The 24,991-nt window shown below is 38.9% G+C and overlaps 1 protein-coding gene and 1 pseudogene across 2 annotated transcripts in view; one reads left to right on the top strand and one right to left on the bottom strand.

Moving 5' to 3' along the window:
• The window catches only part of DIPK1A (divergent protein kinase domain 1A), a 197,273-nt gene that overhangs the window by 170,334 nt on the left and 1,948 nt on the right, over window positions 1-24,991 (bottom strand). The gene's annotated exons all lie outside the window — the stretch shown is intronic.
• LOC120360528 (large ribosomal subunit protein eL33 pseudogene) lies at window positions 12,057-12,433 on the top strand (annotated as a pseudogene).

Raw genomic sequence — 24,991 nt, 5'->3', positions numbered from 1 at the left:
GAGTTCACAAATATATAGATACCCTTACATGCAATTCACTGTTCATTTACTCTGTGGAAAACCAAAAAGTATAAACACAGTCCCTGTGCCCACCAGCTACCAAGAGTTTACAATTGAACAAGATCATGCAAGTATGATGATCTCTGAGTTTTACTATTTAATAAATTCTTACCAATTTTTATGTCCAATTTAATTGCACTTAAGTCCTTTGTCTCTTAACAGATATAAAATAGACAAATTAATTTGTAAGGTACTAGAAAAAGAGATTAAGTAATCATAAAGAGTTAATCCAAGGCCGGGTATGGTGGCTCATGTCTGTAATCCCAGTACTTTGGGAGGCTGAGGTGGGTGGATCACTTGAGGTCAGGAGTTCAAGAGTAACCTGGCCAACATGGTGAAACCCTGTCTCTACTAAAAAATACAAAAAAATTAGCCGGGCATGGCGGCGTGTACCTATAGTCCCAGCTACTTGGGAGGCTGAGGCAGGAGAATCACTTGAACCCAGAAGGCAGAAGTTTCAGTGAGCCAAGATCTCATCACTGCACTTCAGCCTGAGCAACAGAGCAAGATTCCATTTCAAAAACAAAACGAAACAAAAGAAGAGCTAATCCAATTGATGATCATAAGAGAAAGACAACAGGGGAATGAGTGTGAGATTATCAAGCTCTATGAACCAAAACTCCTCCAAACTCCAGCTCATTTGTTAGACCTACAATATTTTATTTTGATTAAATATTGACGTTTTAGATCCCATCAACAGAATAAATCATATTTTGAGGCTCCGTTTCTCTGGTCAGTTTGCCTAGAACAGTCTGGTAAAGATGGTTAGATCAGGGCAATCAGACTATTGGGTTATAAGTTTTATCAAATTTATTTATAAAGCTAATTAACTGTTCTGAATAGTTTTTTTTTTTTTTTTCTCTCTCTCTCTCTCTTCTGTTAAACTGGGACAAGAATGACTGTCTTGAAAACCTTACAGGCCAGGGCGGTATCTCATGCCTATAATCCCAACACTTTGGGAGGTTGAGGTGGGTGGATCAATTGAGGTGAGGAATTAGAGACCAACCTTGTCAACATGGTGAAACCCCATCTCTTCTAAAAAAAATACAAAACAAATTAGCTAGGCATGGTGGTGGATGCCTTTAATCCCAGCTACTTGGGAGGCTGAGGCAGGAGAGACGCTTGAACCTGGGAGGTGGAGGTTGCAGTGAGCCGAGATCATGCCACTGCACTCCAGCCTGGGCAACAAGAGTGAAAGTTCATCTCAAAAAAAGAAAGAAAGAAAGAAAACCTTACAATGCTAGTTAGCATAAGGATCAAAACGAAATAGTTTAAATTAAAGTACCTTACAAGCTCTTCTATAAATGTAAGGCATTATTATTATTCATCTTAATTTTTTTAAACCTTTCGTGTAAAGTCCAAAACTGGATATTGTCAGATCGATACTTTTCTCCAACCACTCTGACTTCTTCCTAGCACATACTTTGTAAGTATTACTTAACAGATATTGCATGATATACTTCTACCTGACTTTAGCAGATGTGACTTTCAACTTGTGGGAATCACAACAGAAATCCCCACATGCTTTATTTGTTACAGACTAAATGGTGAATCAGGAAAGAAAAAAGCCCTGACAATCTTTCAGCCTCCTTTCAGGCTAGGATTGGAATTCATTCTAGTGGTGAATGACCCAACTATTGCCAAAGTTGCTTTTTTTGGCAATGCTACTTTAAAAAAAAAAAAAAAAATCTCAGTATCACGTCATTTGAATATCTAAATGGAAAAAATATACATATCTTTAACTCTAATTACACCATACACAAAAACCAGTTCCTGACTGACTGCAGTTCTAAATGTGAAAGATAGGACAATAATGCTTTTAGAGAAAAACAATAGCATATCTTTGTGACCTCTGAATATTTAAAGTATTTATGTCTTCTTAAACTGGACACAAAAACTCTAATCAAAAGAAAAAATTATAAACTTCATTATATTAAGAATTTCTGTTCACCAAAACACAGTATTAGAACAAAATGACAACAGAAGTAGAAAATATGGCAATAATATATCTGAAAAAGGGCTTACATAGATTGCATAGAGAATTCCTATGAGTAGACAAAAAAAAAAATCAGAACACCAAAAGAAATATGAACAAAATACCTGAACTTGTATGACTTCGTAAAAGAGGATATCCAAATGGAAAATAAACCTGAAAAAGATGCCCAACTTCATTAGTTATTAAGGAGATGCAAATTAAAATTGCAGCGTGGTATCAGGCTGGGCCTGGTGGCTCACATCTATATTACCAGCACTTTGGGAGGCAGAGGTGGGCAGATCACTTGAGGTCAGAGGTTTGAAACCAGCCTGGCCAACATGGTGAAACCCCATCTCTACTAAAAATACAAAAATTAGCCAAGCATGGTGGTGGGTGCCTATAATCTTAGCTATTCAGAAGGCTGCGGCAAGAGAACCGCTTGAACCCAAGAGGCGGAGGTTGCAGTGAGCCAAGATCGCATCATTGTACTCCAGTCTGGGCAACAGAGTAAGACTCAATTTCAAAAACAAACCAACACCACAACGTGGTATCGCTCTATACTCATCAGAACATCTAAAATGAAGATGTGAAATATTAAGTATCAAGGAGTACGTGGAGCAACTGGAACTCTCATACACTACTTGCTATAGTTTGAATGTTTGTGTTCCCTCCAAAATTCAAGTTGCAACTTAATCTCCAATGCAACAGTATTAAGAGGTAGGGCCTTTAGGAGGTGATTAGGTCATGAAGACTTCACCTTGCTGAATGTGATATTAAGGCCTTTAAAAAAAATGGTTTCACACAGCAAATGGTATCTTTTTTTTTTTTCTGATTCTACCATGTATGGCATGGCAAGACCACATCTCTAAAAATAAAATAAAATAAAATAAAATAAAGATGGGCATTAAAAAAAACTGAACATAGAGGGAGATGTTGGGCAAGGATTCAAAATTTCAATTAGACAGAAGGAATAAGTTCAGGAGATCTATCATATAACACTGTAGTTACAATTAATGCCAATGTATCATATATTTCAAAATTGCTAGGAAAGTAGATATTAAGTGTTATCACCAAAAAAAATGTGAGGTAATGCATATGTTAATTATTAATAGTTCAATTTAGCAATTCCACAATGTAAACATATTTCAAAACATCACATTGTATATCATAAATATAAGCAATTTACATCAATTTAAAAAAATAAGTAAAATAATTTTTAGAAAACAGAGCATAGGCGCCGGGCGCGGTGGCTCAAGCCTGTAATCCCAGCACTTTGGGAGGCCGAGGCGGGTGGATCACGAGGTCGAGAGATCGAGACCATCCTGGTCAACATAGTGAAACCCCATCTCTACTAAAAATACAAAAAACTAGCTGGGCATGGTGGCGCGTGCCTGTAATCCCAGCTACTCAGGAGGCTGAGGCAGGAGAATTGCCTGAACCCAGGAGGCGGAGGTTACGGTGAGCCGAGATCGCGCCATTGCACTCCAGCCTGGGTAACAAGAGCGAAACTCCATCTCAAAAAAAAAAAAAAGAAAAAAAAAAGAAAACAGAGCATAGGCATATCTATGACCCAGCCATTCTATTCCAACATAAATGCTTATGTATGTTCACCAAAAGATAGGTACTAGAATATCCATAGCTTCAATAACTGCAACACCTAAAAACTGGAGAGGGCCAGGCACAGTGGCTCATGCCTGTAATTCCAGCACTTTGGAAGGTCAAGGCAAGAGGATCACTTGAGCCCAAGAGTCTGAGACTAGCCTGGGCAACATGGTAAGATCTTGTCCCTACAAAAAAATAAAAGAATTAGCCAGGTGTGGTGAACGTGCACCTGTAGTCCCAGCCACTTGAGAGGCTGAGGTGGAAGGTTCACTTGAGCCCAGGAGTTTGAGGTTATAGTCAGCTATGATCATGCCACTGCACTCCAGCCTGGGCTACAGAGCAAGACTGTCTCTAAAAGCAAAAAAGAGTAGAATGAATAACTGAAGTATGTTCACACATGGAATACTAGACTAATAAAAACGCAGGATATATAACTACACATGACAATAAGGAAGGATCTCACAAACATAATGCTGAGCAACAGAAGCCAGATCCCAAAGGTATGAGTTCACTTACATAAAAACAAAATCAAGCAAAACTAGACTTCCATTACAAGTCAGGAGATGGAAATGACAAGGTAAGAAACGAGGGGTTAAGAAACTGCTGGTAAAGTGGTGTTTCTTGAGCATAAATGTACATTTCAATATTCATATTATACTTTAATGAAAAGTTAAGAACTACTTTTTCTCGCTACTTCATGTTAAGGTTCTGGTCTTTCACATAAAAAGCCAGAACCCCCACCTTTGGATAAATACCAAAGTATACTATAATGGCTAGTAATGAAACTGGTTTTAAGCTAACTACAGATTAACCTTTACCCCAGGTCACAGCTTCACAGAATTAGGAACCTAGGAATAGTCTGGCAGAACAAATTTGTTCTTTTCTGACTTAAAAAATTTTAAAGGCATTAGAAATGAATGATTTTCCTTCCTCTCCCCACTTACTGTTATGAACTATACACAAAGTATATCACATATTATTTAATTTTCATAATTCCATGAAATAATATTTTCATATTTTTTATAACTTTATACAGAGATTTAGGTTAAGCACATTGTCTAAGATCAGTCAGCACATATGTAGCAGAGCCAGGATCTGAATCCTGGTTTGTCTGACTTCCAAACTCTTGTTTTTTACCACTTTACACTGCCTCATTGTTATACTGGGGGCTGTGCAGTCCGGAGTGATGATCATCTTCTTTAGCTTTTTAGTCACTTTAGAAGGCCATGTCTGAACAGAACATTTCTTTCCACCTCTTTTTTATAAAGATCCATAGAGGGACTGGACTGTTGTGGAATGAAAGTCAGGCATTAATAATAGCCCATGCCACCAACAGGCCTGTAATACAAGTGTCTGACTGCTTTTAACAACTGGCTAAATGGAAAACTGGACAGAGTTCTCAGCAGATTGGTCTCAAATGAATCAACAATTTAGGATGAGTGTTTTCCTTAGGCCATAGTAGAAGAACCATGGATACACTATGCAATTTTGTTAAAAATAAGGATTAATGAGTAGGTTCTTAACTGTGTACAGGTAACTGCATTTCTTTAAATCTTCTTCTAGGGTATACTATTTTTTTCCAAAGTTATACTGACAAATATGTATTATTTAATATGGATGATAATAAAGCTTTAATAAAAGGTTAGGTTGGTGGAAAAATATGACTGATTTTTAAATAGCTTCTGATCTTTAATCAGGTACTTCATTCAGTAAGTTAGCAGATACTTTCCTAAGTTGCAGACCTGGTACCTAAGAAAAACTAAAACGTTTTTACTCATCTACTTTGGAAAATCCTAAACATAAAAAGTAACTGCCAGGTTGTGTGAAAGGTCAATTTCACAGTTAAAAATCACTCCTTGACCTGGCCTGAGATTTTGTTGTATAATCACTGCATCCTTCATAAAAAGAATTTCAAAGTTTGTTTGTTTATTTGTTTATTGATTGATTGACTGAGACTGGGTTTCACTCTGTTATCCAGGCTGGAGCGCAGTGCTGCAATCATGGCTCGCTGCAGCCTCAACCTCCGGGCTCAAGCAATTCTCCCACCTCAGCCTCTGAGTGGTTGGGACCACCTAGCTAATATTTTATTTTTTATAGAGTCAGGGTCTCCCAGTGTTGCCCAGCTGGTCTTGAACTCCTGGGTTCAAGCAATCCTCCTGCCCTGGCCCTGCAAAGTATTGCAGTTACAGGTATAAGCCACCGTGCCCAACCCAAAGTTTATTTTTGAACCACTCATTATCAAAGTCATTTTTAAAATTTAAATGTCATCCTTAATAATAGAGGGAAAATATATTTACCAATATTATAGAACTCTATACTTGATATGTATGTTAGAGGTTTTTTGTTTTTTGTTTTGTTTTGTTTTGAAGTCTCACTCTGCCACCCAGGCTAGAGTGCAGTGGCATGATCTTGGTTCACTGCAACCTCTGCCTCCCAGGTTCTAAGCGATTCTCCTGGCTCCGTCTCCCAATTAGCTGGGATTACAGGCGTGCGCCACCATGCCCAGCTAATTTTTGTATTTTTGGTAGAGATGAGGTTTCACCATGTTGGTCAGAAACACAAAGTCATAATCTTAAATTGTGAACTACAGATATTTCCACTTGCACCCCTGACAATACACCTACAGTTGAAGCAGCTTGCTGCTGATGTTAGAATCCCCACAACTTTCTGTGGAGGCTCAATGTTTGACTCTAAGCTATATCCACCTGCTGTAAGGCTTAGATGAAGGGTATCCCATCTACATATATATTTATTAATATTTACAGATTCAGGGGGAAAAACTACATATGGCTTTCTTTAATAAATATACATAATATCTATTATATCTCCATTGTGTTATTCTATCTAGGCCCATCCCCTCATATAAAAATGTAACTGCAGACTGGGCAACATGGTGAAACCTTGTCTCTACAATACATACATAAATTGTCCAGGCATGGTGGTGCGCACCTGTAGTCTCAGCTACTCGGGAGGAGGGTGAGGTAGGAGGATCACCTAAGCCCAGGGAGGTCAAAGCTGCAGTGAGCCGTGATCATACCACTGCACTCTGTCTGGGCGACAGAGCGAGACCTTGTTTGGAAAAAAAAAAAAAAAAATTGATTCCTATAAGGCAACTCATAAACATAATACCAAAGACAGATAATCAATTTGAAAGAAGAAATTAGCCATTTCACTAATTTGACTTCAAAAAATTCTTAAAATAGGGAAGAGTCCAACATAGAAAGTAATAGGTATTTTTAGAAAGTCATCCAAAAATTTGTAATTTTATAATTTATAAATTTATAATTTTTGGAAATATCATTTTATGAGCAAGCTAAAGCATTCCTCTTTGAACAGTGAATTAATTCTCCCAGAATTGTGATTAGGGAGGTAAGGAAAAAAAATCTGTCCTATCAATCATCATCTCACTGGTAAATGAAAAATATAAGGCTCACAAGGACAAAGAAGCTTCAAACAAGTCAAATCACAACTTGAAATCTCACGCTAAAGCGTATTATTCATCTTTAAGTTGGATAATATAAGAATTCTTTCCACTTTTCTTTCTGTATTTTTCTTTGAGACGGAGCCTTGCTCTGTTTCCCAGGCTGGAGGCAGTGGTGTGATCTTGGCTCACTGTAACTTTCGTCCCCCAGCTTTAAGTGATTTCCCTGCCTCAGCCTCCATGAGTAGCTGGGATTACAGGCATGTGCCACCATGCCTGGCTAATTTTTTGTATTTTTAGCAGAGATGGTCTCAAACTCCTGACCTCAGATGATCTGCCAGCCTCAGCCTCCCAAAGTGCTGGGATTACAAACATGAGCCACTGCACCCGGCCTTCCATTTTTCTTTAAATTCAAAATTACTTCAATGAAAATACTTGCTCCATAAGACATTTATAACCAAATACTATCATTTTGTACAGTTAATTTTCATCACCTTTGGGGAGGGAAGTCTATATAACTGAACGATTTTTACATTCAGTTGGTAGATCCAGCTATAGGCCATTTTTACATTAGTCTGATTTAACAGGATCTATTTTAGGTTAATTAATCTTCAGAGATACAAATTTCTTAACAGAGCAGTCAGCAGTATTTTAAAAAATTAACCAAAACATTCCTAAATCATGTGAAGTAATGCATTAGCAAGACTAAAATACCTCATTTTCTGCTATTTGTAGCTTTCAAAGCTTAACTGTCTGCTTCCCAACCCTCCCAAATGCCCCTACCACCTAATGATACCCCTTTCCTCCACATTCTTCTCTGTCAACTAAAAATTGATCATAGAAAATTTACATTTATCAGGGCCGAAAGCAGTGGCTCCTGCTTATAATCCCAGCACTTTGGGAGGCCAAGGCAGAAAGATCACTTGAGGTCAGGAATTCAAGACCAGCCTGGCCAACATGGCAAAACCCTGTTTCTAATAAAAAATACAAAAATTAGCCAGGTGGTGGCCCATGCCTATAATCCCAGCTACTCAGGAGGCTGAGGCAGGAGAATTGCTTGAACCCAGGAGGCTGAAGGTTGCAGTGAGCTGATATCACACCACTATACTCCAGCCTAGGTGACAGAGTGAGACCCTGTCTCAAAAAAAAAAATTTATATTTATCAAATGACTGAAATTCCTTTATACTATAATCCTGTAAGACAAATGCCAAGTTATTTAATATTGCAACTACCTCTGATATTTAAGATTTTGATTTCTTAAAAAGCATTCTTTTGGAACATAGCCCCTACAGCAATGAAAGTATTATGTTTTTAAACTCTAGCATTTTTGTTTGTGGATCCCACAAAGTATTTGAAACCTATAAACCCCCTTGCATATTTTTGAAGTTGACATCTACAATTTTTCACCAGAAGTTTAAAGAGTTGCAAACTTTTTTCCATGGCTGTATCATTGTACATCAATGTATGAATGATCCAGATGCTCTGCGTCCTTGCCAGCATTTCGTGTTGCCACTATTTTTAATTTTAAACCACGATATCTCATCATGGTTTTAATGTGCAATTCCCTAATGGCTAATAAACTTGAATGTCATTTTCATTTGTGTTTACTTGCCATCTATACATCTTTGGTAAAAAGTCTATGTGTGTCTTTGTCCTACTTTCTAACTGGATTATTTTTTCTTTTTTTTTTTTTGAGACGGAGTTTCGCTCTTGTTACCCAGGCTGGAGTGCAATGGCGCAATCTCGGCTCACCGCAACCTCCGCCTCCTGGGCTCAGGCAATTCTCCTGCCTCAGCCTCCTGAGTAGCTGGGATTACAGGCATGCACCACCACGCCCAGCTAGTTTTTTTGTATTTTTAGTAGAGACGGGGTTTCACCATGTTGACCAGGATGGTCTCGATCTTTCGACCTCGTGATCCACCCGCCTCGCAAAGTGCTGGGATTACAGGCTTGAGCCACCGCGCCCGGCCTGGATTATTTTTTCAAACTGAGTTTTGAGAGTCCTTTATATATTTCCAGATACTAGTCCTTTGTGAGATATATAGTCTGCAAATATTTTCTGCCAGTCTGTGGCTTGTCTTTTCATCTTTTTAACAGGGCATTTAGCAGAGAAAAAGATTTTAATTTTGATAAGCTCAAAGTTACCAATTTTTCCTTTATGGACCATGCTTTTGGTGTCAAGTCTAAGAACATGCAGTAACTATTATTTCTTGCCAGAATGAAATAGGACTCAGCTATTAAAAAATAGAATTATCCCTATTTTTTGTTTTTATAACTTTAAGTGGTGAGAAACCTTTTTCACATAAATGAAAAGATAAAAATGGAAGTCTTGTTACAGCAATTATCTCTCCATTCTTGGAAATCTTTTGAGTTATATAACAAAAATAACAGTAACCTACCATCAAAAATATACTTACTGATCTGCTAGTTACTTAACAGACAAGTCAATAATGCCTTTTTTCAGTTTTGTTGAGAGCAAAATATTATAAACTAATATTTTAAAAGACTGTTATCTAGTCATTCCCTGAGACAGTGTTTCTCATCATTAACCATCTTAACACAGACATCACATTTTCAACTGCCCTTTGTTTAGTGCCTTGGTACTTTTTACATCCAGGGCAACGGATCTTTGTGAGATGTGAAATGACTGAGCAGTGTATCTTTCCTTTCTAAAAGTGGGAAAGAACAACTATGCAAGAGAAGGTGGGAAAGCAAAGCATGCACCTTCATTCCAAACATATTCTCAGGCAGAGCAATGTTAGGAACTACACTGGAATTTCAAAAATCTAGAAATTGATTCCCTTATCCGCTCTCCATACTCGAAAAGTGAAATCAAGTTTACAGATAAAAACTGGGTGTGGATGGTACACACCTGTAATCCCAGCTACTCAGGAGGCTGAGGCAGGAGAACCACTTGAACCTGGGAGGCGGTGGTTGCAGTGACTGAGATCATGCCATTGCACTCTAGCCTGGGCGACAGAGTGAGACTCCACCTCAAAAAAAAAAAAAAAAAAAAAAGCCACTGTGCATCTATAGCCCACACTACTGCCCCCAGCATTGAAACCAGCACAGGGAATATACGGACATGAGCAGTAAATACTTTTTGATGAGGAAAAAAGAAACAGGAAAATGATGAACAGCAAAATAGCAACATGACACAGTTTATGAAAGGAAGAACTCAAAAACTAAGAATCAGACAGAGGCAAATTAAGTTGTTGCTTAAAGCATAATAATTAAGGCTTTTAAATTCACCAAACCATTCTGCTATCACAGACTAAAAAGGCTTGTTTATCCCGTCTCTGTCCTAGGGGAATAAATTATCTCATGAGTCTTTCTATTTTACCAAATTGCTATTTAAAAGCTGGTGAAATGTTTAAGCAATTCATTACATTAATATAAAGATCTCTTATAGAACAAAGGCATTATCAAAACCAAAGTATAAACAGCATTAAGAGTAAAGTGGAAATGATATTGTTTACTTAAAATCCACTGAAGTCAGCCACAAAATTCATTCCAATTTTAAGACCCCAATCTTTGAGTAGTTTTTTCTTCACCTTTTTTAAAATCAATATAAGCTGTATACAAGATTTTCTGGGGAAAAAATTTCCATCTTATTTTTATTCCTCTCAAGTTATTTACTCTAAGTTTCTCACCTTATTTTATTGAAATAATTTGTTAATTATGTTATGTTATTTATTTATTTATTGTTGAGACAGAATCTCACACTGTTGCCCACACTAGAGTGTAGTATCATGATCTTGGCTCACTGCAACCTCCACCTCCTGGTTCAAGCAATTCTCCTGCCTCAGGCTTCCGAATAGCTGAGATTACAGGCATGAGCCACTACACCTGGCTAATTAGTTAATTATGTAATGCTTAAACAGACACTGCAACCGCAGCAAAGATAAGTAGGGTAGGTAAACATTCAGAAAACAGATGCTCCAGTTTAAAATTCACATCAGGACTTTTAGTTTAAAAGACAGCAGACTAAAGATGTATGTTTGCTACTTACAGCTTGCAAAACCACATTCAAAAAAGGAAGGCAAAAGAAGCAATAAGCCTCTAACAGCTGAAAGAAAGAAAAGTAAGAGATTTACCAGTGGATAAAAGATCCAACACATTTCTAGTTTCCAAAAGCAAATGGAATTGTGTTGATGGATGAGGCAGGCAGAGAAAGCCACAGCCCAGAATACTCTACCAGGCAACCTAAAAGGAGCTGGAAGCCAAACTGCTTCTTGGAATACTACAGGGAATCTAGAGAGCCAATCTGTCAGCTGGAATACCTGATGGCTCTGGGCTCTGAGCCAACAGGTACAAGGGAGGGCAGGAGTGAGGAGTGAGGCTGAAGACAGTGGGAATAATTGAAGATCTGTACCTGGAACCGCACTGGTTGGCACCCCCATCCACTTCCCCACCCCACAGAGATCACAGGCAGCCTAGCATTAACCCTCACTCGAAAAACCGATAGCTGTAAGAACAAACAAGCTGCAGAAAGCCAAGGCTTCTAGTGTGGGTACGTACGGTCCAACCAGAGTAAAGTACTCCACTGGCACGAGGGACCAGCACAGGCTCAACCTAGAGCAAACAGGCTAGCCAAGGCATCCCATGCTACACACAGGGCTCAGTCAGTCATCCATTCAAGTGATAGGTCTAATGGGAAAACAGACTTTTAAAACAGCAGAGGAAATCCACACCAGTTACCTGAATAGTCAACCAACAATTACCAAGCACACGAGAAAGTCCAGCAGCATGAAAAAGGAGAGCTAAGATAAACACAGAAAATAAAATTTCTGAAAGAAATAAAGACAATTATAGGGCATAAGAAAACATTAAAAAATAAAGCTGCTATAATCAAAATACTGAAGAAGATAGTGCATCCACATAAACAATGAACAGGAAACCATAAAAAAGAAACAAATAACTTTTAAATTAAATATAAGATCCTTAGAATTTAAAAAGCGGTTAGAAAAGGAAAGAAAGTCACCCGCCATCTTGGCTCCTGTGGAGGCCTGCTGGGAACAGAACTTCTAAAAGGAGCTATGTCTGGAAGGCTGTGGTCCAAGGCTATTTTTGCAGGCTATAAGCGAGGTCTCCAGAACCCAAGGGAGCACACAGCTCTTCTTAAAATTGAAGGTGTTTATATGCCCGAGATGAAACAGAATTCTATTTGGGCAAGAGATGCGCTTATGTATACAAAGCAAAGAACAACACAGTAACTCCTGGCGGCAAACCAAACAAAACCAGAGTTATCTGGGGAAAGGTACCTCGGGCCCACAGAAACAGTGGCATGGTTCGTGCCAAATTCCGAAGCAACCTTCCTGCTAAGGCTATTGGACACAGAATCTGAGTGATGCTGTACCCCTCAAGGATTTAAACTAATGAAAAGTCAATAAATAAATGTGGATTGGTGCCCTTGTATTTTTGTTAGGTGGATTAAAAAACTTACTACCTTAAAAAAAAATTTAAGAAAAGGAAAGACAACAAGTGGTCTGAAAAATAAAATTGAGAAACTCAACAATGAGAGTACATGAATAAAAGATGAAAGTAATAGAGAAGCTAGAAAAGACACAAAGAGCCAATCCAATAAGCACACCATTTGACTAGTAAGAGCCCTAGAAAGAAGAAACAAAGAAAACAGAAAGGAAAAACTATTAAACAAATAGTAGAATTTCCCAGAGCTGAGAAAAGACTCAAGTCTCAACATTTAAAGGGCTCAGTGAGTAACCATACAACTGATAAAAGACCCCTATTTATACAGTTTTGCTGGAAACTTCAACATAAAAAGTATAAAACAGAGATCCCGAACAGGAAAAACAGGTCATCCACAAAAGATTGATAATCAAACTAGTTTCTTATCAGCAGCAGGGGATATCAAAAGACAAAGCATCTGCATCTCCAAATCTTCTAAGACAATTATTTTTGGCCCAGAATTCTACACCCAGCCTAACTACAAACAAGTACTAGGGTACAATAAAGGCAGTTTTTGTTTTATTTTGTTTTTCTGAGATAGGGTCACCCAGGCTGGAGTGCAATGGTGCAATCTTGGCTCACTGCAGCCTTCGCCTCCCATGTTGAAGGGATTCTTTCACCTCAAGCCTCCCGAGTAGCTGGGAGCACAGCTAATTTTTGTATTAGAATCACTTGAACCCAGAAGTTTGAGACCAGCCTGGGGAACACAGCAAAACCCTACAGCCTGGCACAAACTCCTAGGCTCAACTGATCCTCCTGCTTCACCCTCCTAAAGTCCTGGGATTATAGGCATGAGCCACTATGCCTGGCCAAAGATAGTTTTAGACATGAAAGCACTTGGAAAGTTTACTTCCCACACATCCTTTCTAAAGAAGGAGAAGATTAGGACAGGGAAAGACTTAGGGTCCCGAGAACAGTGACACCAACCAATGAGAAGAACTCAGGGAAATCCTAGGAAGCCAGTTGTGTAGTAGGCCTAGAAAAGCATCTGGTCACCATGGGAACGCAAGCATGGAGGAGGGAGGTTTTGGGTAAGAAGAAAAAAAGGAGGAGGAGGATTCTACCACAGAATATGAAATATAAGTGAGAATGCAGAAAAAATAAGGCTATGATAAAGGAAGATTGTGCCAGAAAAAGAAGGCAATTAGAAACTCCCTGCAAAAAATTTTTAAAGAAAAAAATAGCATTCAAAAGCTGCATTTCAAATAGGAAACAAGCTTATATATACCCTGATTATAAGGAACTGATAGAGTGTGAGAAAAGAGGATCCAGTTGCTATTAATGTTGAAATCTTGAGAGCCCAGAGTCATTACCCTGGCCCTCGGAAGAAAAAAAAACTAGTCCTAACATAGAGTTGGCTCTGCACTAAATAATATTTATAGAATCATATTTTAGGGGATACTAAAATTAGAAACGTCCTTCATCTTAGGCCAAAACTAACTTTGATATATTTGGTCTCAAGACATAAATTTCAGGATCCTAAGAGAAAGACTGGTCCAAAGTATCTCAATCCTCCCGTATTTTCTATAAACACAGAATCAAATGATGCCTAGTTCCTTCCTGCAATTAACAACCTGAAAGTGAGAGTCATTTTCATTATTTGAATGGTCCAGAACTCCAGAACAAGCTCAGGTCACTTGGATTTGGGGGGCGGATGACAGAAGAAATGTCCACGTTCTGCAGCTAAGAATAACCAGGTAATTATTGCAAAAGACAACAACTGCATATTGACCACTCAGGGGAGAAACTGTGGTCCATGGTGATGTCAAGTCATAATTCTGTTACTTCATTAGGGATCCCAAAGGCTAGATTTTAAATTATTATTTTCTAATAGAAACATCAAAACGCAAGCAAGCATAATTTCTAAATACAAGGAACTTTTTAATAGGGAATTTACAAACATCACATGTTCTTTTTCCTATTGGCAGAAATATGGTCTAGCTTCTGGGAAGGGACAAATCCTTGTAGTAATGTGCTAAATAACAAGGGGTAATTGTTGAGGTCTGTTAATTCTACTTGCTTTCTATAACAAAAGGAAAATAATTATAAGCTGCAGAAAATGGGTTTCAGGTCTATAAGGGAAATTTTCCTTTATGGAAGAATTAACAAATCATAATAATATAATATTATTTATAGTTTTCATATTTAAGATTCAACTTATGGGGAGACTTGGTTGTATAATGGGAAAAAATATAAATGTTATCAACTTTGGCAGTGTAAAAGTAGCTGACAGAAAGTGGGAAGTAGAAGAGAGGGAAAAATAGGTAGAAAAAGGAACACATGTTCTAATGTCCCTTCTAAAAAGGGGGAAAGTCAAGACTGTCAAAAGCGGATGAAATAAGAAACAGTTGTTATTTCTGAGGTTACCAAGTTATGCAACAGAATAAGTTAAATTAAAATTACAACTATCAAACACTAAAGAGGGATAATGATGTGAGAAAACTAAATATTCATGTTTTAACACCAACTTAGCAAATAAACTTGATAAATCAAGAAACAGAGGTAGGCCGGCCCCAGTGCTCATGCCTGTGTCCCAGTACTTTGGGAGGCTGAGGCAGGCAGATTGCTTGAGCCCAGGAGTTTGAGATAAGCCTGGGCAACATGGCAAAACCCTGCCTCTACCAAAAAAAAAAAAAAAAAAAAATTAGCCAAGCACGGTAGCACTTGCCTCTGGTCCCAACTACTTCGGAGGCTGAGGTGGCAGAATCACCTGGTAAGAAGGAAAAAGACAGTGAGCCTGCGATATTGAGGCTACAGTGAGCTCAACTGTACTCCAGACTAGGTGACAAAGTGAGACCCTGTCTCAAAAAAAAAAAAAAAAAAAAAAACCACAGACATAAAAGTGTATTATGTAGAGCTGCAGTCTCCAAAGTTTTTGGATGGTACAATCCTTTCAGGAAAATAATAATAAGCACAAATCCCTAATATGATTATGTTTACTTATTTATATTCTGTGTAAAATTATGACTACACTCATTTTTTTTTTTTTTTTTTTTTTTTTTTTTGAGACGGAGTTTCGCTCTTGTTACCCAGGCTGGAGTGCAATGGCGCGATCTCGGCTCACCGCAACCTCCGCCTCCTGGGTTCAGGCAATTCTCCTGCCTCAGCCTCCTGAGTAGCTGGGATTACAGGCACGCGCCACCATGCCCAGCTAATTTTTTGTATTTTTAATAGAGAAGGGGTTTCACCATGTTGACCAGGATGGTCTCGATCTCTCGACCTTGTGATCCACCCGCCTTGGCCTCCCAAAGTGCTGGGATTACAGGTTTGAGCCACCGCGCCCGGCCTATCTTTTTTTTTTTTTTTGAGACGGAGTTTCGTTCTTGTTACCCAGGCTGGAGTGCAATGGCGCGATCTCGGCTCACCGCAACCTCCGCCTCCTGGGTTCAGGCAATTCTCCCGCCTCAGCCTCCTGAGTAGCTGGGATTACAGGCACGTGCCACCATGCCCAGCTAATTTTTTGTATTTTTAGTAGAGACAGGGTTTCACCATGTTGATCAGGATGGTCTCGATCTCTTGACCTTGTGATCCACCCGCCTCGGCCTCCCAAAGTGCTGGGATTACAGGCTTGAGCCACCGCGCCCGGCATCTTTTTTTTTTTTTAAGATGGAGTCTCACTCTGTCGTCAGACTGGAGTGTAGTAGCACAATCTTGGCTCACTGCAACCTCCGCCTCCCTGGTTCAAGCCATTCTCCTGACTCAGCCTCCCAAGTAGCTGGGACTACAGGTGCACAACACCATGCCCAGCTAATTTCTGGAATTTTAGTAGAGACAAGGTTTCGCTAGGATGATCTCAATCTCTCGACCTCGTGATCCACCCGCCTCGGCCTCCCAAAGTGCTGGGATTACAGGGGTGAGCCACCGCGCCTAGCTCATATGAGCTCTTAAAAGCAGAAAAGGAAGGCTGAGGACTTAGTGAGATGAGGCAGAGGAGGAAAGCAGAGAGATGCGAAACAAAGGACCCCACCCACAGTTGCTCCTTTGAAGATGGAGAAAGGGAGCCATGAACCATGAAATACATGTGGCCTCTACAGGCTGAGAACAATCCCCAGCCAACAGCCAGCAAGGAAATGGAGACTCAGTCCCGCAACCACATGTAACTGAATTCTGACAACCTGAAGGAATCTGGAAGCCACATCATTCCCAGAGCTCTAGAAAGAAACTTAGCCCTGGTGACACTGATTTCAACCTTGTGAAACTTGGAGCAGACAAACAGCTGAGTCACACCGTGTCATGACTTCTGAGTTAACAAAACTCTGAGATCAGGGTACAAATAAATGGGCGTTGTTTTAAGCTACTAAATTTGCAGTAATTTGTTACAGGAGCACTGGAAAACTAATACACTTTCTTTAATCACTGACTTCAAACGTGCCCTGTCAAATCTCATTTTTCTATTAAGAGATGTAACTTTGAACAGAGTTCATACATTTCCTGTCATACTCAATTACTATACAATCCAGTCTAATTTATTTTCCCCAACCTCACTTTGAAAATGTTTAAGCCTACAGAAAATTTAAAAGACTAATACAATGCATACTTTTATACCCTATACCTATATTTACCAATTCCTAACATTGTTCTAATTTCCTTGCTTTCTCACTCTTCCTAAATGTATCTAAATATTTTCCCCCTTCTTCTCCTTCTTTTTCCTTCTCTGCATCATACATTCTAAACTGCAGATGATTTTGCCCCCCAGAGGACAACTAATCATCAAGAAAATGAAATCAAAACTACAATGAGATATCAATTCACACATGTGAGAATGGCTACTCTTAAAAACAAAAACAAAAACAAAAACCAGAAAGTCTGGAGACTTATCTGATAGTCACTACTGGGGGAATGCTACTGATGTCTAATAGGTAGAGCCTATGGATGTTGCTAAACATCCTACAACGCAAAGTCCCACACAATTATCCAGCCCAAAATGTCAATAATACTGAGATTAAGAAACCCTGCTTGTTAAAATATTTGTAGGCTGGGCATGGTGGCTCACGCCTATAATCCCAGCACTTTGGGAGGCTGAGGCAGGCAGATCATGAGGTCAGGAGTTTGAGATCAGCCTGGCCAACATGGTGAAACGCTGTCTCTACTAAAAATACAAAAAAATTAGCTGGGCATGGTGGTGGGCGCCTGTAATCCCAGCTACTTGGGAGACTGAGGCAGGAGAATCACTTGAACCTGGGAGGCAAAGGTTGTAGTGAGCTGAGGTCGAGCTACTACACTCCTGCCCAGGGAACAGTGCGAGATTCCATCTCAAAAAAAAAAAAAAAGTTTGTGTATGTGTATACAAACATTTTTCCTGAACTATTTGTAAGTAAGTTATAGACTTACTTTTACCCTGCTTTTTTATGATACTTTTTACGCTAAATGCTTTAGTTTTGGCTGGGCATGGTGGCTCATGCCTGTAATCCCAGGACTGTGGGAGGCCAAGGTGAGCCCAGGAGTTTGAGACGAGCCTGGGCAACATGGTGAAACCAGATCTCCACAAAAAATACAAAAACTAGCAAGGTGTCATGGCACATGACTGTGGTCCCAGCTATTTGGGAGGCTGAGATAAGAGATTACTTGAGCCCAGAAGGCTAGGTTGCAGTGAACCATGATGCTGCCACTGCACTCCAGCCTGGGCAACAGAGCAACACCCTGTCTGAAAAAAAACTACAGTTTAAATTTTCTAAAAACCAGAACAGTATCCCATACAGCACATGTTAACATTGATACAATACTACCAGCTATGATGTAGTCCATTTTCAAATTTTCCTATTATCTCAAAAAATACCTTTATGGCTTTTTAAAAAAAAATATCCAGGATTCAATGAAGGATACATAGGATAGCGGCCTGATCACCATTTTAAAAGAAATAAGAAGTCCCAATTTTCAAACTGTGGGGGAGAGGGAGTAAACTCGTGGCACTACTCTAAGATCCAATAGTCTGTGGCTCTGACATTATGTTACATCTGAAATGGATGTACTAATTCAGAAGGTTGTTAATACATTAAAAGTTTCTCGGCTAACACCCTTTTCCGCCTTAGCCCACCTGCACCCAGGTGAAAAAAAAAACCTCCCTTGGGAGAATATCTTCAAACCTGTTTACCCTGTTCTTAAGAAAGAAAAGGGAACACTCTTCACAATAATCCATAACCCTGTTGAATAAGCATCAATCTGAAACAACAAATCAAGAAGGAACTTTCTCCAAAGCAGATATACGAATGGCCAACCAGCCTATGAAAAGATGTTCAACAGCACTAATCATCAGGAAAGTGCAAACTACAACAAGGTACCAACCCATACCTGTGAGAATGGTCACTCTTCAAACAAACAAACAAGAAAAAAAAAGTCCTGACGGGAATGTGGAAAAATCAGAACCCTGTGCATTATTGGTGGGAATGTAAAAGATATTTGCACTCCCATGTTCATTGTAGTACTATCACAACAGCCAAGAGGTGGTAGCAACCTAAATGTTCACTGACTGATGAATGGATAAAGGAAAAGTGGAACATACATACAATGGAATACTATCACCTTAAAAAAAGAAGGAAATCCTGTCATACTGTACATGGGTGACATTATGTTAAGTGAAGCAAGGCAGTCACAAAAAGACAAATGCTGTGTGATTCCACTTATGTGAGGTATCTAAAGCAGTCTAATGGAAACAGAAAGCAGAATGTGGTCACCAAAGGCTAGGGGGAGGAGGAAATGAGGAGTTGTTCAATGGGTAGAGCTTTGACTTTGCAGGATGAAGAAGTTCTAGAGATCTGCTGCACAGATCTCTAGATCTCTCTACACAGATCTTTGTTGCTGCACAAAGTGCATAAAATACTTACTACTATACATTTAAAAATGGTTAAGACAGCAAATTTTATGTGCTTTTGACCACAATTAAAAAAAAAAAAAAAAAAGAAACAAAAAACCCCATCATTTCATGATCACACTTAAAAAAGATAACTATGGCCAGGCATGATGGCTCATGCCTGTAATCCCAGCACTTTGGAAGAAGGAGTGGGCAGACTGTGAGGTCAGGAGATAAGACCATCCTGGCCAACATGGTGAAACCCTGTCTCTACTAAAAATACGAAAATTAGCCAGGCGTGGTGGCACAAGCCTGTAGTACCAGCTACTCAGGAGGCTGAAGCAGGAGAATCACCTGAACCCAGGAGGTGGAGGCTGCAGTGAGCCAAGACTGCGCCACTGTACTCCAACCTGCACAACAGAGCAAGACTTTGTCTCAAAAAAATAATAATTATTATTATTATTTAATTTCATTAAATACCCAGTCAACAACAACAAAAGGAATTACTTATTTTCAAAGATAAATTCATTTACTAATATTTTGGGTTATTAAAACATGCACATAGTTTTCTGTGCATATTTTAATAACCCAATATATTAGTATCCTGGTTTTCTAAACTCACATACTTCATAGACTAAAGGGTTTTAAAGGAAAATTATTTGAAAATTATTTGAACATCTAGAAATGGATATGGCCAGGCATAGTAGCTCTCACGTGTAATCCTAGCACTCTGGAAGTCCAAGGTGGGAAGATCTGCTTGAACCCAGGAGTTTGAGACCAGCTTGGGCAACAGAGCAAGACCCTGCTTCAAAAAAAAAAAGAAAAGAAAAAGAAAAAGAAATAGATATGTTAAAAATATTATCACTTTGCCTTTTCTTTCTTAAGTTTTTTTTTTTTTTTTGAGGCAGAGTCTCAGTCGGTCATCCAGGCTGGAGTGCAGTGGCATGATCTTGGCTTACTTCAACCTCCTACTCCAGGGTTCAAGTGATTCTCCCACCTCAGCCTCCTAAGTAGTTGGGACTACAGGCACGCACCACCACGCCAGGCTAATTTTTGTATTTTTAGAGACCGGGTTTTGCCATGTTGGCCAGGCTGGTCTCAAACTCCTGACCTCAAGTAATTCACCCAGCTCAGCCTTCCGAAGTGCTGGGATTAAAAAGCATGAGCCTCTGTGCCTGGCCAACAATACCTTACCTCTTCAATCAGGCAATGTAAAATGATGGTATTTAACAGAATGATACAGCACTGCTTTTAGAAACAACTTTTATAAATAAAAACATTAAAATGTACCTAACTGCTAAAAAAAAGAAAAGAAAACTTTTTTTTTCTATTTTATTTTATTTTTATTTTTTTTATTGCCTTTTAGGTTTTGGGGTACATGTGAAGAACATGCAAGATTGTTGCGTAGGTACACACATGGCAGTGTGGTTTTCTGCGAAAAGAAAACTTTTATGGAGAGCATAAAATAATATTATAATCCATCAAGATGAAAAACTGGGGCTTTCCACAAAAAAACCTGCACACAGATGTTTATGTAGCAACCTTATTCATAATTGCCAAATATTGGAAGCAATTAAGATGCCCTTCAGTAGGTGAATGGATAAATAAACTCTGGTACATTCAGACAATGAAATATTATTCACCACTAAAAAGAAATGAGCTATTAAGCCATGAAAAGACATGGAGGAGACTTAAATGCATATTACTAAGTGAAAGAAATCTACTTGAAAAGGCTACCTAACACTATATGGTTCCAACTAGATGACATTTTAGAAAAAGGCAAAAATATAGAAACAATAAAGATCAGTGGTTGTTGGGGGCTCAATGGGGATAAAAGGTTGAATAAGCAGAGTACCGATTTTTAAGGCAGTGAAACTCCTTTCTATACTATAATGATGGATACATGTCATTATACATTTATCCAAACCCATTGAATGTACAACACAAAGAATAACCCCTAAAGTAAAATATGGACTTTGGGCGATAATATGTCTGTGTAGGTTAATCAACTCTAAAACATGTACCATTAGGTAGGGAATGTTGAAAATAGAGGAGGAGCCAGGCATAGTGGTTCATTCCTATACTTCCAGCACATTTGGGAGGCCAAGGCAGGAGGGTCACTTGAGACCAAGAATTCAAGACTAGCCTGGGCAATGCAGTGGGACCATTGTCTCTAAAAAATTAAATTTAATTTAAAAATTAAATTAGCTGGGCTTGGTGGCATGGGCCTTTAACTACTCATGAAGTTGAGACAGTAGGATGACTTGAACATGGAGGAAGAGGCTGCAGTGAGCTATGACTGTGTCGCTGCATTCCAGCCTGGGTGACAGAGGGAGACTTTGTATCAAGGGAAAAGAGAAGAAGACAAGGAGGGAGAAAAGAAAAAAGGAGGGAGGCCATGCATGTGTCCGGACAAGGGGTATATGAGAAATCTCTGCATTCCTCTCAATTTTGCTGTGAACTTAAATGGCTCTAAAAAATTTAGTCATTAACTTAAAAACAAAAATAAAAATCTGAGGCACTGAGAAGCCTACAATGAAGAAACAGTTTTATTGTATTGTTTAGTCTGAAAGAAATGTGTTAAAGATGCAATCTGCCTCAGAATTCACCATTTCTTTGAGCTTCTAACAAAGATCCAAAAGCAACTAATGGTAATATCAAATGGCTCTCTGTACACATACCAGTCTCAGACAACTAATCATAGTTCTGGAGATTAAGTTTCAGGCAAAGGCAAAAGCTAATCTCTGAACAGCAGGTTCAATAAAGTTAATGAGAACTAAACAAACTACAGATCTTCTCCCTCTATAGTCTTTGGAGGATAGGGAACAACCATAGGCTCTAATTATCCTTAGATTTAAAATAGTCCTGGAGAGTGAAAATGGGCAAAAAGCCGTATTACTCTTACTACAGTATTCGGCAACATTATTACTATTACCAGTTAATCTGTATCAGTCTGGCACTAAATCTCACAAAATATCTACATTAACTCATAAGGAACCAAACCATTCACAGCAGTCATGTTTGAAAAAATATGCTAATATGAGCCAAAATGCTAGGTATCAGAAATGTTAAACAAGTGCCAACACCCTAGTTAGAACAGGCCATCTGTCTGTTCACTCATGACAATCCTACTGAACACATATTGAAATTGCTAGGGCAGTCACTTTCAAGAGGATACTTCAAAAACTTTGCAAGCCCTTTACAAGCAGAAGGGCTTGAAAATCTTCCAAGGACTCAAGTATATGGGACTTCAAATTCCATTAGAACTGCACCAACATTTCACATGCAAGAGAACAGACAGGCAGAAAGATGAATGGAAAATGTGTATAATCTAAGTACAGAGAATTATGCTGAACTGTCTTAACTTTCATTCTTTTAGGACTTAACAACAGTGAGAAGGAAGAAGGTATTTTAAACCAAAACCAACAAATAACAGGGTGGCTGTGTTATCAGCTTCACTCAGACTATGAGAGCAAACCCTAAACAAAGTAGAATCCTAGTCTGTAGAAAACACATTGCTAAACACAGACAAATGCAGGTGTCATTCTGGGTTACCACACCCAAGCAAGCCACAAGCAGTATATACCATAACAGGACATGGAAGAAAAATACTGCCTAAAATGGTTTAGGCAGTTAATACACCCACAGTTTCTGATCTCAGAGGCAGGATTCTACTCTGTACAATGTGCTGCATCATTTAGCCAGTCCAGGAAGTGTTATTTCCCAAGTAATGTTTCAACAAAATGCCTGGAAAGCATGGCACCATAAATTGGCTTGCTCTGGGCAAGATGCCTTGCCATGAGAAGCTCGTTGCTCAGGTAAATGTCTGTTGGCTATTCCAGGAAGGTCACAAGTCTTCCTAGCACAAAGAGGGGCTGCACACACTAATAGTGTGCCTGCACCGCTCCCCTGGAATAAGTGCTTCCTGCACCAAAAAGCTGGCCTTGGTGGAATTTGCAGCAGAAGGTAGAGAGAAGGACCACTTTGATGATAAACTCAGTTCATTTATTTTTCTTTTTTAACAGTTTTATGGAGATACATAAATAATTCACATATCCTACAATTTATTCATTTAAAGCATAAAGTTCAGTAGGTTTTGGTATATTCACAGACTTGTGGAACAATCATCACTATCAATTTTAGAACATTTCCATTCCCCTCAAGAATACCTTGTATCCATCAGTAGTTACTCCCCATTTCCCGATAAGTAATCACTAATCTACTTTTTTGTCTTTATAGATTTGCCCATTCTGGACATCTCACATGAATGAAATAACACATGATCTTTTGTGACTGGTTTCTTTCATGTATTTAAAGTTTTTAAGGTTCATCCATGTTACAGTATGTATCAGAACTTCTTTTCACTTTATTGCTGAATAATATATTATGGTACGCATATAAAACACAAGTTTGTCTTTTCACAGGCAGTAAAATCTCCTTTGCTATATAAACAAAGCTATGAACAGTGATCAGGTGCCTGTATTAGCCCACGAATACCCATTATGGCTGAAAATATATCATAAATTGCATAATGCTACAGTTCTCCAAAAGTGTTACCAAATGCCACAGTGATATCTGGATTAATAAAAATACTGAGAATGAAGTTCCCTTACAACTAAGCTGAATGAAGTTCCCTTAAAAGTTTTCTCCTGCAAACTATAGAAAAAAGGGAACTTGCAACTCCTAAGGCCTGAACACCTCAGGACATAACTGGTTTGTGACCCCATCCAGTTAAAGACAAACAGCAAAAGTGTAAGTATACAAAGCTGGTCTCTGTAACCTTTCTCTCCTCTTCCTGGCCCTTCATCTCTTCCCTCTATCTTTGAAATAAATCCAACTCCTTCCCGTACTCTACACCCTTTCCCTACCCCAAAACAGAACAAGACCTCTTATACCTGCTGAATAATTACACCCTCACTTTAAATTAAAATCATTCATTCATTCACAGGAAAAGTTACTTAAACCAGACATCTGTATTCTAAGACATTCTTCCACAACATGAAATGAAAACTAGTTTCCCTCATAAGAAGAATTTCTGGCATGAACGAGCTGATAAGAGGAGGGTTTTTTGTTTTGTTTTTGTGGAAAGATTCATTCAAATCACAGTAAACCCACTCCATGGCAAATCGAAATTTCGTCGGTAATCTCAGGTTGATGCATATCTCAGGGTGGGAAAAAATAAATTGTTATTAACTTTGTTAGGCATGATAATGGTGTTATGATTATGTCTAAAAATATCCTTATCTATCAGAAATGCATATGAGGTACTCAGATTAACTGATTGTGATGTCTGAGATTTGTTTTAAAATACTCTGGTTCAGCTATGCTTGGTGGTTTATGCCTGTAATCCCAGCACTCTGGGAGGTCAAGGCAGGAGGATTGCTTGAACCCAAGAGTTTGAGACTAGCCATGGCAACATGATGAAACGCCGTGTCTACAAAAAGTACAAAAATTAGCTGGGTATGGTGGTATGTGCCTGTAGTCCCAGCTACTCAGGAGGCTGAGGTGAAAGGATTACCTGGGCCCGGAAAGTCAAGGCTGCAGTGAGCCCCGATGGCGCCACTGCACTCCAGCCTGCGCAACAGAGGAAGGCACCGTCTCAAAAATAAATGAATGAACGAACGAATGAATGAATACGTTGGTTGAAAGGGGTGGGGGAGGAGAAACGAAACAAAA

The sequence above is a fragment of the Saimiri boliviensis genome, chromosome 11 (assembly GCF_048565385.1).
Source record: "Saimiri boliviensis isolate mSaiBol1 chromosome 11, mSaiBol1.pri, whole genome shotgun sequence".
Lineage (NCBI taxonomy): Eukaryota > Metazoa > Chordata > Mammalia > Primates > Cebidae > Saimiri > Saimiri boliviensis.
This window is presented reverse-complemented; position numbering and strand designations above follow the sequence as displayed.